The sequence below is a fragment of the Thamnophis sirtalis genome, unplaced genomic scaffold, assembly GCF_051295495.1.
Source record: "Thamnophis sirtalis isolate CommonGarterSnake01/CBP01778 unplaced genomic scaffold, rThaSir2_p1.2 scaffold_6, whole genome shotgun sequence".
NCBI lineage: Eukaryota > Metazoa > Chordata > Lepidosauria > Squamata > Natricidae > Thamnophis > Thamnophis sirtalis.
The window spans coordinates 102,256,659-102,274,080 of record NW_028261386.1 but is presented as its reverse complement, the minus strand read 5'-3'; the positions used below and the strand labels follow the sequence as shown (position 1 = coordinate 102,274,080).

At 40.7% G+C, this 17,422-nt stretch overlaps 1 pseudogene; it reads right to left on the bottom strand.

Moving 5' to 3' along the window:
* Positions 1-10,110: 10,110 nt before the first annotated feature.
* LOC148045137 (amine sulfotransferase-like) lies at positions 10,111-15,531 on the bottom strand (annotated as a pseudogene).
* Between the last annotated feature and the right edge of the window lie 1,891 nt (positions 15,532-17,422).

Sequence of the window (17,422 nt, the reverse complement as noted above, 5' to 3'; positions counted from 1 at the left end):
TCCTAATTATTTATCAAAACTGATATCTTTAGATTATTTTAATCCTACGTTATTGTTCTATAGAGAAATAATGTGTGTTCCCAAAACAACATTAGTTGTCTGCAAGAACTTGGGAGTGAAGAATTGAAATTCCTATAGTCTGCCTGAGATCATGGATTATAAGGGTAGAAGGCTTAAATATTCTGTCATAAAAGCCTTGGTTGGTTAGTTGGTTAGTTATCACATATACTAATTTATAATAGGAACATATAATAAGATAATTCAGTGCCATGATCAAAGTAAAGAAATAAAACCCACCTAGTACAGGTTTTGCTGAGGCCATTCTTCCATCAAACCTTGGTCACCTTGCACCAGGGGTGGGTTCCTGCCAGTTCTAACCTCTTCTATAGAAGAGGTTCCACAAATCTACAGTGCCGTTTAGAACCAGTTCCAGCTCCCTCCCCCCACCCGTTCGCACATCATCAAGATGAAGAGCGAGAGAGGAATTCTGGGAGTTGAAGTCCACAAGTCTTAAAGCTGTCAAGTTTGAACACCCCTGGGGGTTTTTTTCTAAAGGGTTAGGGGTACAAGGGTCTTGTAACTTGACAGCTTTAAGACTTGCGTGCTTCAAATGCCAGAGTTTCTGAGCCAACATTTTGGTTGCTAAGCAAGAGCGTTATTAAGTGAGTTTCACCACATTTTACAAGTTGGCCACGCCCACTCAGTCACATGGCTGGCAAACCACTCCCATCCAGTCACATGGCTGGCAAGCCACTCCCATCCAGTCACATGGCAGGCAAGCCACTCCCACAAAGCAGGCCACACCTACAGATGAGGTTCTAAAAATTTTTGAAACCCACCACTGCCTTGCACATTGCAGAGGCATTATGCATTATTATAGAAAGGGCTGTGGTTGGACAAGAAGTGATAGCCTGTCTCATGAAGTGCAGTGGTTACTAGTAAGTTCCCAAATACAAATGACACTACAAGTTCTTATCTATAACGCTCTACATTTCTTTATTTTTGTTTATTAGAATTTGTCAAACAAAAACAAGAACAAGAATAAAAGAAAAAAATATAATGACAGGGAGGATAGACACCTTAGTGCACTTATGTAATACATTGCATAAGTCTTGAGAGATCATCTATCTCTTATAGTTCTGCCTTTCTTGTGTGATCAGACAAGATTGGCTAATTTTGGGTGTTGCTGATCAAGCAATATTATTTAGCACAGCAGCCCTCAACCTTTTGGGCACCAGGGACTGGTTCCATGAAGGGAGGTTTTTTTCTGCATACTGGAAGGGAAGTGGTTTCAGATGCTGCCTGCATCCTATGGATGGGGCTGCATCCGGGGTGGTCTTTCTATTTTCTAGTGAATCTAAATTGTGCAGCACAGCTGTTCCTCTCCCCTTGCTGTTCTATTTACCTTTGCAGACTCAGAAAAGGCTTCTTAGGGGCTTCTGGTTTGGATGCGTTGTCTGAAGGGGCTGGTTTTTTTTAGCTCCAGCTGCGTTAAGCTGTCTAAACAGCATCCATCAGCTGTTAGACAGTTTGATTACTCTCCTTCGGGCAGATAAAGAGAGGTGAGAAGCTGTGTTTGGGAAGTGCTTCATTCAACCTCCCCCAGAACATAAATCTGGGGTGTGGAAGGTGTGAGCCGCCCTATAACTCAGTGAATTATCCGCGCCAGGGATTTTTTCTGCCTTTTTGCAGAACGAAGGCACACATCCACCCTCAGCTCAACGATTGATTTATACCTGATTCCAACACGGGCAGACAGATACCGGAGAACTTCTAATTGTATGTATTACAGACTTTAACTCCATTTTTCTAAAAATTCCTTCTGATAAACTATGTGGCAGAAAGACAAAGACAAAGATGGCGCAGAATAGCTTTGCAGGTGTGGTTCTACTTTGATGTTACAGATTTTCACGGAGCTCAAACTACTATAGAGTTCAAGACCATCTAAAGATCATTAAATCAGTAGTGATTTATTAGTAGACTACATAGTAATTACTGGAACAAATGGCTTGCCTGGATTTAGTAACTGGGTGCAAGACAAGATTAAATGAGAAATGGCCTCTAAGCAAAAACCAAACGCCTCAAAAAGTGCTGGTAGTTCACCTGCCCCGGCATCTAAATTACAGTCATTACTCCCCTCCCAACCCCCCCCCCCCACAACTCCTGCTGGGGAACCTTTGACTCGAGAAATACTCCAAAAAGAATTAACTGAGGCTTTAAAAAATTATGCAGCTGTGATAGAAATTAAAATACAGGAAAAGATCTCTGTTGCTTTTAAGGAATTGTCAGAAGAGGTTATGAGTTCAGTCCAGATTTGTAATCAAGAAATTAGAGACAATACTTTACAAGCTTTTAAATGCTTATCTGGCTACGTATCAGGACTCGAGGACAAGTTGGAAGATCTTAGTGATTCCAATATTAACCTGGTAATGAAAATGGATGTGATCCAACACAAGGTTGATGATGCAGAAAATGAAATGATAATGTTGCAGTACAGACAGATGGAATTTGCTTTAAGGATAAGAGGCCTTAAAGAGAAAAACCAAGAAAATTTGAAGGAGATCTTCTCAGAAGCTTTTGATCAATTGATGGGACGGCCAGGAGAGGATTTTGACTAGCAAATTGACAAGATATATCATGTTAATTCCTGACTTGCCAGACAAAAACAACTCCCAAGGGACATTGTAATGCATTTTGCCACGAGAGATATGAGGAATCTGATATTGCAAGAGTCTTATAAAACCAAGTTGCAAATTGGGGGTCAGGAGGTGACTGTTTTGAAGGAAATACCACCCAAAATGTTGAGATCAAGGAAAGACTATGCCTTTTTAATGGATGAGCTCAAAACCCATCAGTTACAGTTCAGATGGGAAGCTCCAGTTGGCTTAGCAGTTAATTACCAGGGGCAAAGATATCGTCTTAACTCAGTATGGAAGGCTCAAGATTTTTATAATAACATATTGAAGGCTGGACACCCCCCCACCTCCAGGACCCAGAGAAAGAGAACAAGAAAGATAGAACAGACAGCAAGATATCCAAGGATCATTAAGGCTGGACCAACTTCCTCTCTCAGAACTAGAAGGAGCAAAGGAGCAAAGGCAAACCCGCGTGGTCACTAGGCGTATGGAACAAGAGTTAAAAAAGCAACAAGCTTTGCAACAAACACACGCAACGGCTCAAGAACTCACAGGTTTTCGCTCAGAAGGAGTGGGAGGAGCTAGGCCGGAAGCCAAACTACAGGATTTCCAGATGGCTCTTAAAAAGCTTCAGGGAGCTAAAGATGACAACTAAGTTCTTAACCTGGAACGTTAATGGCTTAAATTCACCACAGAAAAGGAAGAAAATAAATCATTATTTGGAACAATTTAAGAATAATATAATTTGCCTGCAAGAGACACATTTTAGATTAACCGATCAGAAATATTTGATCAATACGAGACTTGGACAACACTTTGTAGCCTCCACCTCGGAGAAGAAAAATGGTATAGTTATATACTTAAGAAAGGACATGAAAGCTGAATTAATTGAAGCAGATTCCCAAGGAAGATATATTGCAATAGAACTGGTATTAGAATGTAAAAAGATGCTTTTAATGGGAATATATGCTCCCAATCAACAACAAAAGGCCTTTCATGAATTTTTTACAGGATTGTATACGAGTGACAAAATACAAGGTTTAGATATAGATAGATACCTGGACAAAGAAAAAATACCTATAGTTAAGGAGGACCAGAGGGAAAGATTGAATCAACCAATAACCTTGGGGGAAATCCTCCAGGTAATTAAACAGTTAAAGGCAGGGAAAGCACCTGGCACAGATGGTTTGACAGCGGCTTATTACAAAAATATACAATTAGAAACGATAGAACTGCTTAAGGAATTATTTAATAAAATCCAAGTGGAAGGGAAGGTATCTCCATCTTGGAAGACAGCTTTCATATCCCTGATACCTAAAGAAGATCAAGATCCTAGTCAACCAAAAAATTATAGGCCTATAACATTACTTAATATAGATTATAAAAATTTTACAAAAATATTAGCGAATAGGTTAATGTTGGTTATTCAGCAACTGATTCATAATGATCAAACCAGTTTTATACAAGGGAGACAAATGAGAAGTAATGTAAGACAAATTGTTAATATACTGGAATATTTGGGAAAAAATAATCAAATCCCTGCAGCACTTATATTCTTAGATGCCGAGAAAGCCTTTGATCGAGTGAATTGGCAATTTTTAATGAAAACAATGCAAAAGATGCAAATAGGAGAGTACTTTTTACAATCAATTAAAGCAATATATCAGGAACAAACAGCACAAATTATAGTCAATGGAAGTCTAACAGAACCATTTAAAATTGAGAAAGGTACAAGACAGGGTTGCCTCCTATCCCCATTATTGTTTATTATAACCTTGGAATTATTGTTGAATAAAATACGGGGGTCAGATGATTTACAGGGAATCAAGATTAGGCATCAAGAATATAGACTAGGTGCATTTGCGGATGACTTGATTATAACATTAACCCAACCAGAGAAATCTATCAAGGTTTTAATGAATATGATTAATCAATATGGCCAAATATCTGGATTTAAAATAAACCTAGGAAAAACAAAGATGCTAGTTAAAAATATGAACACTAATCAAAGGGAAGACTTCGAAAAAATGACAGGATGTGAAATAGTTAAAAAGGTTAAATATCTAGGACTCTACATCTCAACCTCAAACGGGAAACTATATAAGTATAATTATGAGCCACTATGGCATAGTATACAGGCAGAGATAAAAAAATTGGGAAAAATTACAATTATCTTTGTTGGGAAGAATAGCAGCAGTGAAAATGAATGTCTTGCCTAAATTTCTATTTCTTTTTCAAATGATACCAATACTTTAAAAAGATGCAAATTTGCTAGAATGGCAGAAGGGTATTAACAAATTTGTTTGGGCAGGGAAGAAGCCGAGAATAAAACTTAAAATAATGCAAGATGTACGTGAGAGAGGAGGTTTGAAATTGCCAAATCTAAAATTATATTATGAAGCAATAGTTTTATCATTAATCAGTGATTGGATTAACTCAACAGATGATAGAATACTTAACATCGAAGGGCATGATTTGGTATATGGTTGGCATGCTTATCTGTTATATGACAAGAAGGTGGATAAGAATTTCAAAAGTCATATTTTAAGGAATGCTCTACTGCGCGTTTGGAAAAAATATCAACATAAACTAAACGACAAGATACCTATGTGGGCAATTCCCAGAGATGCAATAGAGAACATAAGCATAGCACAAAAACAGGATGTAACTACATACAGACAGCTTCTCACTATAGAAAGAGGTGTATTACAGCTAAAACCCTTGAATGTACTAAAAGAGGAAAAGGTAATCCAAACATGGTTTCAGTATGGACAGTTACAGGCCAGATGGAAAAAAGATCAGAAAATTGGTATTACGCAAAATGAGGATAATTTACTAAAACAAATTAGGGATCAAAGTCAAATGCATATAAAAAGGGTATATAATGTATTAATAGAAATGGATTCGGAAACAGAACTAGTCAAAGATTGTATGATAAAGTGGGCACAAAATTTTGAAGAACCAATAATGTTGGATACATGGGAAAAGATATGAGTAAGAAATGTAAAATTCACGCAAGCCCAAAATCTGAGAGAGAACTTTTATAAGATGTTTTATAGATGGCCTTTAGACCCTAAAAAACTGGCTTGCATGTATCCAAATTTACAATCTAAATGCTGGAGATGTGATTGTGTTGATGCTACATATTACCATATATGGTGGACTTGTAAAAAGGTTAAAGCATTTTGGATAAAAATATGGTGGATTATGCAAAATATTTTTAAAAAGAGGATAAAGTTTACCCCTCAGTTATTCCTGTTAGGTATAACTACTGATTGTACTGTTATAGAGACTAATTTGATTTTGTACTTAATAACGGCAGCAAGACTGCTGGTGGTGCAATACTGGAAGAAGGAAGATTTGCCTACTATTCAAGAATGGACATTAAAAGTAACAAACTTAGCAGAGATGGCTAAAATATCAGCATATCTTAAGGACCACACAGATGAGTAATATAAACTGGAGTGGAGAAGATGGATTGATTATATTCAAAATAAATATGGGAAAGCGAGGAATGATATAATCTGTTTAGAGTTAGCCTAACAAAAGAGGAGTTAAAGCTCAAATGAAAGATGATACTAACTTTCTTTAAGTTTATTTTAGTATATGCTTGTTAAAGATTTATACCCTGTATTTGTTCTGGGAAGTCAGGGGGGAAGGTTGGGGGGGTTGGGTTCGGGTGGGGAAGGTGGGAGAGGGGAGGTAAAATTTGTAAATCCTTTTTTTAAAAAAAATTCAATTAAAAAAAAAGGCTTCTTAGCACATAAGTTTGCTTAGCGAACTGGTAGCAGACCTCAGAGCACACATGCACACACATGTGTGCACAGTTCTGAGAATACCCACCTACTGGATTGCTGCTTGGGAAGGAAAACACCTGAGGTGCAACAATCCACTCTGCCACATGACTCAGCTGAGAAGATAAATGTAGGGAAAGCACAGAGGCAGGCGGGTAGGGGGGCCCACTTGATCGTCGGAGTGAACTGGTTCTCTCCCAGGTAATCGTCAGAGCTACCGGTTCGGACAAACCGGTCTGAACCGGTAGAATCCCACTCCTGAACCCAACCCATGTCAGTGCAATCTTGCAGAGGGTTATTGTAATCTTTGGGGTGACTACCATTCTTTCCTAATGGATCAGGTTGGTGACCTCAGTACTATATGGGTTTTGACTATTTATCACTATGATGTCTACTGATTAAAACTACTTATAAGTTCCCATGATATTAGTAGACATCATAAATCCTCACAAAATGCTCTAAATATATTATTTACAAATATGTTAAACAACCCAAAGGAATGGGTGGAACAATTTGCTTCCAGAAGTTATGGGTGCTCCAACACTGGAGCTTTTTAAGGAGAGATTGGACAATCATTTGTCTGAAGTATTATAGGGTTTCCTGCTTGCTCAGGGGGTTGGACTAGAAGATGTTCAAGGTCCCTTCCAACTCTATTAATCTATTATATTGCTTTGTCTTAGTGCCTACTCAACCTTAAACTATTCCCTTAGCACTCAAGACAATGTACTAATTTACACCTAAGGCTCTAATTGTAATGCCACTGCTTGTTTCATTACAAAATAAAGTCGTGTGGAATTTGAAAAGCTGTTTGCTGCCTTGATGGACATTTCGCTTCTCAAACCCTTCAAAAAGGATGGAACAGGAAAAGAAGAATAAAGAAGCTTCTTGGATGAAAAACAAAATGTCTTCAAAGAAAATCCAGAAAGTCCAGTTGCATCTTGAAAGAGAACCTTTGTGATGAATAGAAGAATGATGCATTCTTGTTGTATCTCCTCTTCAGGAACTTGATTTACGCAAGAGCTTCAGAATAAAACATTTTTCCCTTGTCCCTTATCTACATACTTCTTTCTTGGGGGCGGGGAGCCCAGGCTGAATTAACTCTAACATCTCTGTTTAGCTGCATAAACCAAAGAGTTAGCAGGACTTTTCAAGTTCTTGGGAAACTCACTGGGATAATTTACAGTATATTAAATGCAAAACAACAAAAAAACAAAACAGGCATGAACTCTTCTGCCTTTGAAAATGTAAAAGCTAGCAGAATATTCATGAATGTTTAATCATTGATAATTGCATCTTGTTGCAATTGCATCTCTATATAGAGTATAGAATCATAAAACTAGAAGGAACCTTGGAGACAGTGGTGGGTTCTGACTGGTTCGTCCCAGTACAGGCATAACAGTGCCTGCCAGGAGGATCATGTACCGTTCTGGTACGGTGCTCCATAGGGCCCACCTGCCCGCCTGAGCTCCTTACCGGTATTTGAGCTTTTTGGCACTTCTGCACACATGCACAGAGCATATGGTGCCTGTACGATGCTCTGCTGAGCAGCTGGAGGGTTGCGGAGGCGTTGCAGAGCATCCCAGGAGGTAAGGACGCATGTGCGTGCTGTGCTCATTCATGCGGTGGATGCCGGGCCCCGTTGCACTGTACCAGTTCCACTGGGATCCGGAACGCACCACTACTTGGAGATCTTCTGGCCAACCCCCTATTGAAGGAAGACGCCTTAGACCATCTCAGTCAAATGGTCGTCCAGTCTATTTTTGAAAACCTCCAGTTAAGGAGCACTCACAACTCCTCAAGGAAAGCTATTTCATTGTTTAATTGTTCTCACAGAAATTTATTCATATTTTAAATTGGCTCTTCCTTTAACAAGCTTCCACCTATTACTTCTTGTCCTGCCCTCTGGTGCCTTGGAGAAATACGTCAGTCTCCTCTTCTCTGTGACAGCCCCTCAAGTACTGGAAGCCAGTTATCATGTTCCCCTAATTATTCTCTTTGATAGACTAAACATACCTAAATCGCTCAATCATCCAATCATTTAGCCTCCAGGTCCTTTATCATCTTTGTTGCATTTCTCTAAACACTTTCTAAAGTCTCAACATCTTTTTGTATTATGGTGCAGTATTGTAGTGTGGTATAAAGCAGTACTAGCACTTCTTGTGATCTTGATGCTATACATCTGTTGATGCAGCCTATGACTCTATAGGTTTTTTTTTTGGCAGCAATTTATTTTGGACAAATTATTCATGTTAATCTTGACCAAAGAGCAAGAGGGGAAGGGAATAGTCTTACCTGAATAATTTTCTCATAGAACAGGGTGAGAGCATTGAGAATATTGAATTCATTCTGATGCATATATCATCCTTTGTCAAAGACCAAATTGCAAGAACTGTTGATATAAGCAGTGGATGGAAACAACAGTGGGCCTGTTTAAGTTTTAATTCTGATTCCTCACATGAGCTACAAGGGAAATAGTTCTCTTTTAAACATTGTATATACAGAGGCAATATCAGTAATTCTGATGTAATGATTTTGAAAAAGACTTCTAAGTAACATGCAGTTCAGAATTAAAATCCCCATGAAGGTTCTTCGAGCCGGGGTGGCGCAGTGGTTAGAGTGCAGTACTGCAACTCTAACCACTGCGCCACCACAGAGCCAAGGTGGCGCAGTGGTTAAATGCAGCACTGCAGGCTACTGCTAGATCAGCAGGTCAGCGGTTCAAATCTCACCGGCTCAGGGTTGACTCAGCCTTCCATCCTTCCGAGGTGGGTAAAATGAGGACCCAGATTGTTGGGGGCAATATGCTGACTCTCTGTAAACCGCTTAGAGAGGCCTGAAAGGCCTATGAAGCGGTATATAAGTCTACTGCTATTGCTATTGCTATTGCTATTGCAACCACTTCAGCAGACTGCTATCTGCAGTTTGGGGGTTCAAATCTCACTGGCTCAAGGTTGACTCAGCCTTCCATCCTTCTGAGGTGGGTAAAATGAGGACCCAGACTGTGGGGGCAATATGCTGACTCTATAAACCGCTTAGAGAGGGCTGAAAGCCCTATGAAGTGGTATAGAAGTCTAACTGCTATTGCTATTGCTATTGCTATCTTGTCTTTAGAATGGAAAAATATGCTAATAATCTTTCTGGCATTTTGTACAGCATAGTAGTAGTACAGGCAGGTGATTTGAAGGCCAATATCTGGGCTACAAAGTTTTAGGAAGGTGTTTTGAGGATTTCGGAATGTTTGCTTCTGAGATACAGAAAGTGAAGTTTCTGCTGTTCTAGCAACTGTAGTAACTGCTCAGACTCAGCACCCCTATCCACATGGAAGATATCTTGTTGCTTGCTTTGTAGCTAATGTACACAATGAGTAGTATTTGCAGCTTATACAAGTAGTTCTCAACTTATGACTACAAATGAGCCAAAAATTTATGTTGCTAATGAGACACTTGCCCCATTTTAAGACTTTTCTTTTCCAAAATTGTTAAGTGAATCACTGCAGTTGTTAAGTGTAAAATGATAAGTGTTTGTAGGAAATAGCTGGACATCAAATATCAAAATTTTATGCATTTGGCTTCATTTGTGGATTCAAAATAAAAATGACAATAAGAATTTCAGAGAGGCATACCTTAACAGTTTTCTACAGGTTCTATTATACTTCACAATAGCACAGAAATTAATGTTTCTGTCTTCTGTGATTCTTAAAGAGTTGAAAATTAAATATTACAGGGTTACATAAAGACCATTCTTCGAAGGTCATCTCTGATTCAAGCCATTTGAAGATATGTGTATCACACGTTATTTTCCTCTAGTGAGCTGGAAATAGGCTCATGGATCCTCCTGAATATCCCAGCAGAACTTGAAGGGCAGCTTTTCCATCCTCTCCTTAAATACACGTCAAACCTTTCACTCTGGGCAACAGTCATGAGATTCTTCCAGTCCCAAACAGTGCCTGGTAAGCAGTGGTTAAAAAAATGTCAATAGTTTAATGGTTTGCAACACATAATTAACTTGGGACATTGCCCATTTCTCCATTAACAGATGACTGCTTAGTCACCTCCTTGTTCATCAAACAGTTCTTAGAAATCTGTATGTATAGTTTTTGGGGAGGAAGCAAAATGGTTTGCAAAAAAATAATTTACTTGGGCAGTGGTGAAGTCCTTTGAGCATTGTCTATGTCCACATAGGTTTAAGAAGGCAGTTCTAAGACTAGAGGACAGTGCCCAGGGTAGAAAGTGAAGAGGCTATGTGTCCATCACCAAAAGCAGCCAGTGTGAACTAGAACAATCCCACTCCCTAAGGATCATTAAACTATGCAAGCATCAGATTGGTCATAGAAACAGTCAAAATATATCCATGCCAAAAATTTGTCAGGATGAAAAAGAGAACAATACTTTAAGATTGGTACAGCTAAGAAAGATTTAAAGCTGCCTCAGATACATACTGGCAATCAGACTAATGCAAAATAATGGAGAGACAGTAGAAAGAGAGGATGTTAGGACATGTCTATACAACTTAAAAAATGCCTTTCATATGAAGGCATGTAATCCTGGTCTCAGATGAAGCCTGACATGTCCCGCAAGCATAAGCTCAAGATTATGAATTACTACTGATTTACCTTTGTGAACAAAGTCTCCTTTGCTGAAATCTAGATCATCGGAAGGCATGAATTTGTAGTTTGATCTAGAATCCACTTTCATGTCATTAAATTTAGCTTTATCTGCCACTTCAACCACCTCCTTTTCACTTAGTTCTTTTCCTAGGAAGTTACATATTTTCAATACTGAACTTCTCAGATCCTGCAATTTGATATAGCTTTACATTAGAACATCCGCAACAATGGAGAAAAGATGGCAACGTTTGTGAACATATTGTGATAATTCTAAAGAATATCACTTTCTTACACAAATTTCTCATGCTGTCTTTCACCCCCCCAACTTTCGTTTCTTTTCTTACTAAGAAAAATACTGAGATTAAGTGATTTGTATTTTTTAAAATGAACATTGTACATTGACATGGCAAGCATTATCAATGGATTAGACACAAAAACACTTCCTTAGGATTGCTGCTAAAGGTTTTCAAGAGGCAAATTGTTGAGTAAAATTTTTCCCAATATATTTATATGACACAATTTTTCTAAGATTCCGATTCTTACATTCTTAGCAATTTTATTAGAGACTGGCCAGTTGTCAAGTCCGGTTAAATAAATGCCTTGGCCTCTCTTGAAAATGATGGGTGCAGTTGAGTTGAATCAATTACTTTTGAACCAAAACAGGAGACTATTAAATGAGCCAAAATTTTGCTGAATTAAAAACCCATTTTGCTTACCAGATTCCCCTTCTCTACTAAGTCAGTAACTCTATCAAAAACAAGATCAACTTAATTTTACCTAACCTGTCTGCAATAAAGACAAGCAAACTCCTGTTATTTCTACCATGTCTACATAAGTATTTACAAATACACTGTTTATAAATCTGATTTCAAAATGGCAAAAGCCTAATTTTCTGAATCCTCCTCTTTCTTATTGAAAAGGGAGCACTTACTTTTCTTCAAAATCTTCACCGGTCCTCCAGGATTTGACAGAAATAACCAAGAATGGTTCTGTAATCACCTCTGTAACTTCCTTCTGCAATAAGTTAGTCTGAACATCCCAATATTTCTAAAGCTTAATAGTCATATTGCACTACATGACATAGATACAACTTACCTTTTTCATTTCTTCATAAGAAAGGAAGAAAATATTGAAATCATCCTTATGAGTGCACCAGCCTTCTATATGGTCTAGCCACAAACTATTGCCCACTGATAGGAGAGAAATGGATTGAGCATAAACATGACAGCAGTGAGAGACGTCACCTGATTCAGTTCATTTGCAGCGTTCCAACTGACAGATTGTCTTAACGCTTGCATTTCCTCCATTTATCCTGATGATCATGGAGGTCTTCAGATCAAAGCATGATGGAGGAGACTCCCCCAGGGGTGGGTTGCTACCAGCATTGCTGGTGGTTCGCTTTGTACGCTGCATGCACATGCACAATTGAGTGTTAATTGTCCTGTGCATGTGCAGAATATGAAAAAATGATTAAAATCCAAGCCAGCAACAGCAGTGGCAACCGGGGAACTGCTTTGGGGGCATAGGAAGCCTGCTGTTCCTACCATTTCAGAGACCCTTTCCCAATTTCCACTAACCCAAACCAGTGCAAACCGGTATCAATCCACCTCTGGGCTTCCCTAATAACACTGGGTATATAGTGGAGACACAAGGAATGGGAGCCGTAACAAATGTGGTTGCACACTCTGACTTGTTAAGGGGTGTGGGGGAGTTCTTTCAAGATATACCTATTTTGTTTTGTTTGCTTTTGCTAATCTGGACTATTTTTTCTACTTCTGCAAATTTACTTATTTTTATTTATTTGTATTTCCTCTTTATTATTTTTACAAACAACACACGGTGGTGAACATATTCAACCTTCCTCCTCCTATTGTCCCACAAGAACCCTGTGAGTTGAGTTTGGTTGAGAGAGAGAGGAATTGGCATGGGGTCACCAAGCCAATCTCTTGCTTTCCATTCTGGTGCCTTAATCACTAGACTAAATATCAAATATCAGACTTATTCCTCTCTTCTGTTACCAACCCTTAAATGCTCCTTATGGGACTACAACTTTAGAGAATATTTAATATTGCATTTTTTTAAAAATGGGATTACTCTCAAATTTTAAAATGAATATTGATTTTTGTTAATTTTAGATTCTGTCCATCCATTCCCAACGCAATCAAACACCCAAATAACTTCTCTCCATTTTTCTGAACATTAAATGAATCCCAGTATTTCTTGCCTTCTCTTGTCTTTCCCTGTCACTTTTACATCATGAGTTGTCCTAGGAGTCCTCTATTCTTCTCCATACATTCATGTTTGTCTAGGATTCATACAAATTACTGCATGAGTAAATCACGATTCTTATCTTATTTTCGAGAAGAGGGTGGATTCTTTGTTCCACATGGGAAGTGGATTGAAATATATTCATATGTTCTTGTTCAAGATAAATGACAAGCATCATCATAATCAAAATCTTCTTACCTTTGCCAGCCAAAAACTTCCCCAAGAATGTATCAAAATCTTTTGGAGTTTCTAATGTGACTGAAACTTTGTGAAAATGATACATAGAAACCAAGACATCCTTTGTATTTCTAAACACATAAACAATCTGTAGCAGAAAAATAATAGCTAGGTCAAAAAACTGAAACAAAAACAAGAAAAAAGACAGACCGCCGCATACAATTAACTCTCATACAGTTATGTAATAGGCACCCTTCTATCATGGGATCTTGAAGCTCATCAGTAAAACAATGTTTTGAGAACTTCCCAGAAGGCCAATAGGACTGTGGCTAGCCTCACCTTGGGGAGAATGATGTTCCTTCCATAGGGCAGTAGCAAATGCTTTCTACCTATAACCTGTCCAAGAAAAATCCCGAGTTCATAGGACCCCACATGCTTTTCTAGCTTCTTGATAGAATGGAAAGACAAGAGGAGGTCCTTCAAATAACCTGTTCTCAACTCATGAAGGGCTTTAAAGATCATAATTTACACCTTGAAATGGAACAGGAAGCAAACTGGTAGCCAATGCAATTTGCAAAGCGGAAGTATAATCTATGCAGTTCTTGGAGAATGCACAAACTCCCATGTTGCTAATTTTTAAAGCTGTTAAAGTCGTTCATCAAGGAGGTGACTAGGGCATGAGTGACTGAGAGTAGCAGTCTCCTCTGAAGAGATTTGGAGGCTAAAGCGACGAGAGCCAGTTTGGTTTAGTGCTTAAGGCACAAGGGTAAAAAGCAAGACGCTGTGAGTTCAAGTTCCACCTTAGCCATCTCTCTCTCTCTCTCTCTCTCTCTCTCTCTCTCTCTCTCTCTCTCTCTCTCTCTCCCTCTCTCTCTCTCTCTCTCTCTCCCCCTCTCCCTCCCCTCTCCGTCTCCGTCTCCGTCTCTCTCTCTCTCTCTCTCCTCTCTCCCCACTCTCTCTCCATTTTTAACACCTGTTTTGTTTGAGGTATTTTTTATTCTCACACTTCAAATTTTATCATCCACCAAACACTGTGGATCAAAATATCATCTGTTTCTTTCATCTTGCCTGTTTGTCAATAAAACATTCAGATGCACAGCTAAAAGAATAGAAGACCGACAGATCCCCATTCCATTCTATAATGTAGCAAAATAGGTCTTACCTTTGCTTTTATTCCGTAACCCTTTGGGTACAAAATAGTAGGGCAGATGGGAAGAATAGAGATGAGGTGATGGGCGATTGGTTAAATCTACCTGGAAAACATTATATTCTAGCCATGGTATTCTGTGGCTGCAATCGTGGATGGAGGTTGAACTTGGGCAGGCTGTCAGAAGATGGTAGCTAGGTAGGAGAGGCCTGATCGAGCAAAGGCCTCAAGCGGAAGTCCATTTAATGGCGGAACAATGGGTTGAAGAGAAACTTGGGCTGGCTGCTGGGCAGAAACGGCCAAGCAGGAGGGGCCTGATTGAGAGAAGGCCTCAGGTGGAAGGTGGTGTCTCAGTTGATCCACATAGCACTGCCATTCGCTGCCATCTGGGAAGCCGACTCTGTAAGAGCAGGGACCGGTTACAACAGTGATGGTGGCATGCACCCATTTTGGATCCCCAAAAAAGTTCCAAGCGTAGACTAGGTCCCCCTCTTGGAAAAGGCAGGGAAAGGCCCGCAGGTTGCAGGGCTGATGCCCGGTATAGAGAGGGTGCAGCCTGTCCAGGGTGGTTCGCAGGCGGTGGCCCATCAGCAGCTCAGCAGGGCTTTTGTTGGATACTGGGCAAGGGGTGGAGTGCTGACCTAAGAGGTAAGCAGCCACCCTTGCTGGCCAGTCACCCTGATCCATCCTGTCCAATGCCTCTTTGGCCAAGCGGACAGCACGTTCTGCCCAGCCATTGCAAGCAGGATGGTATGGGGCAGTTGGAGCATGGTGGATCCCTTGCATGGCCAGGAATGCCTGGAAGGCCGTGGATGCAAATTGTAGGCCATTGTCAGACAAGATAATGTCCAGCAACCCATGGGTTGTGAAGAGGCACCACAAGGCCCGCAAGGTGCTTTCCATTGTGTTAGAAGACATAAGGATAAGCTCCATCCAATGGGAATAGGCATCCACAATCACCAGGAAACTCTGCTCATGGAAGGAACTCACGAAATCCAGGAGGATTCTAGACTAGAGGTCCCTGGGAATCTCCCAGTCCCAGGTAGGTGCAGTGGGGGGAGCGGGGTGGAACACTTGGCAAGGGGAACAATGGCCTACCCAAGATGCTATCACCTCATCCATGCGGGGCCACTAGACATAGCTGCAAGCCAAAGCCTTCATGCAAGCTATGCCTGGGTGGTCCCTATGGAGGCGATTGACCACCTGACAGCAGAGGGAGGGGGAAATGATGACCTGGTCACTCCATCTGGTGGGTTTTAAAAGGCCAGAAACCTTCAGAGACCTTTCCCAATGGCCACTCTCTCTGGACCCAAGTGAAAACTTGGGAAAGGACAGGGTCAGCCATAGAGTGGGCCGCCATGTCCAAGGCAGTGAGAGGCAGGACCAGAAAGTCAATGGAGAGCATGGATGTGGAGGGCATTGGGTGAGGGTCAGCAGTAGGGAGGGGGCAGCAGCTGGGGGTGTCAGCATGCCCTAGCTGCTTGCCCGGATGGTACTGCAGCGTATAGGAATATGCCATGAGGAATTCCATCCAGCGAGTCATCCTAGGAGAGAGGATGGGTGGGGTAGGATGGTCACCAGCCAGAGGTCCAAGGAGAGGCTTGTGTTCAGTGAAAAGAGTAAAGTGCCGTCCGTATAAGTAGTCGTGAAACTTTTTAATCCTGGACACGACAGCCAGAGCCACCTTGTTGATCTGGCTGTAGTTCCTCTCAGCAGAGGAGAGTGTCTGGGAATAAAAAGCTATGGGGGCCTCTGAGCCATTGGGGAGTACATGGCTCAGAACTGCCCATAGACTAAAAGGGGAGGCGTCATATGCCAGCGGCAGCGGCAGCCTGTCACTGTACTGCACTAAGACAGCCGCTGACGTAAGCATGGCTTTGACAACCGCGAATGCATGCACTTCGCAGCTGCTCCAGCACCAGGCCGCGGATCGGTCGAGCAACTGATGCAGCGGCTAGACTAGTGATGCCTTATGAGGTAGGAAAGGCATGTAAAAATTCAGAAGGCCGAGGAACGCCTGCAGCTTTGCCTTAGAGGTGGGCGTGGTGGTGTTCCAGATAATCTTCCACTAAGAAACCCAGTTGGAAAGTTACAGGTAATAGGCGTAGGAAAGAGCTTGCAGGCCTTACCAAAGTTTTAAACTAATATAATTGCAACATATATTTATAATAGTGCAATATATGCCCAAGGTGTAGTGTAGAGCCGAGGTGGTGCAGTGGTTAAATGCAGCACTGCAGGCTACTTCAGCTGACTGCTAGATCAGCAGTTCAGCGGTTCAAATCTCACCGGCTCAGGGTTGACTCAGCCTTCCATCCTTCCGAGGTGGGTAAAATGAGGACCCGGATTGTTGTTGGGGGCAATATGCTGACTCTGTAAACCGCTTAGAGAGGGCTGAAAGCCCCATGAAGAGGTATATAAGTCTACTGCTATTGCTATTGCTATTGCTATTGCTATTGGAAGCTCCCCATTAGCCGGGAGGCAGTACTGGAGAGTATTCTGCGGTGTTTGCGGGGTGTACTGAGGTGCCCCCCTGCACTTTCACTTCCTCATTCCCTTGATGTTCCAGACAGTCTCCATATACCCATGTGTACATTTGAAGTTCTCAGATACCTGTTACCTTCAGTTTCTCATTTCCCACCATATCACGCTTCCTCTTCTAAATATATCCACATCAAGTACAGACTTTGTACAAGTCAGCACATTAGTCTGTATATTTTGCAATCTAGTATCTAGCACATCAGCTGTTTAAATTATAAGTTTTAATTAATAAAACAAAACATCCTTCATTTAAAAT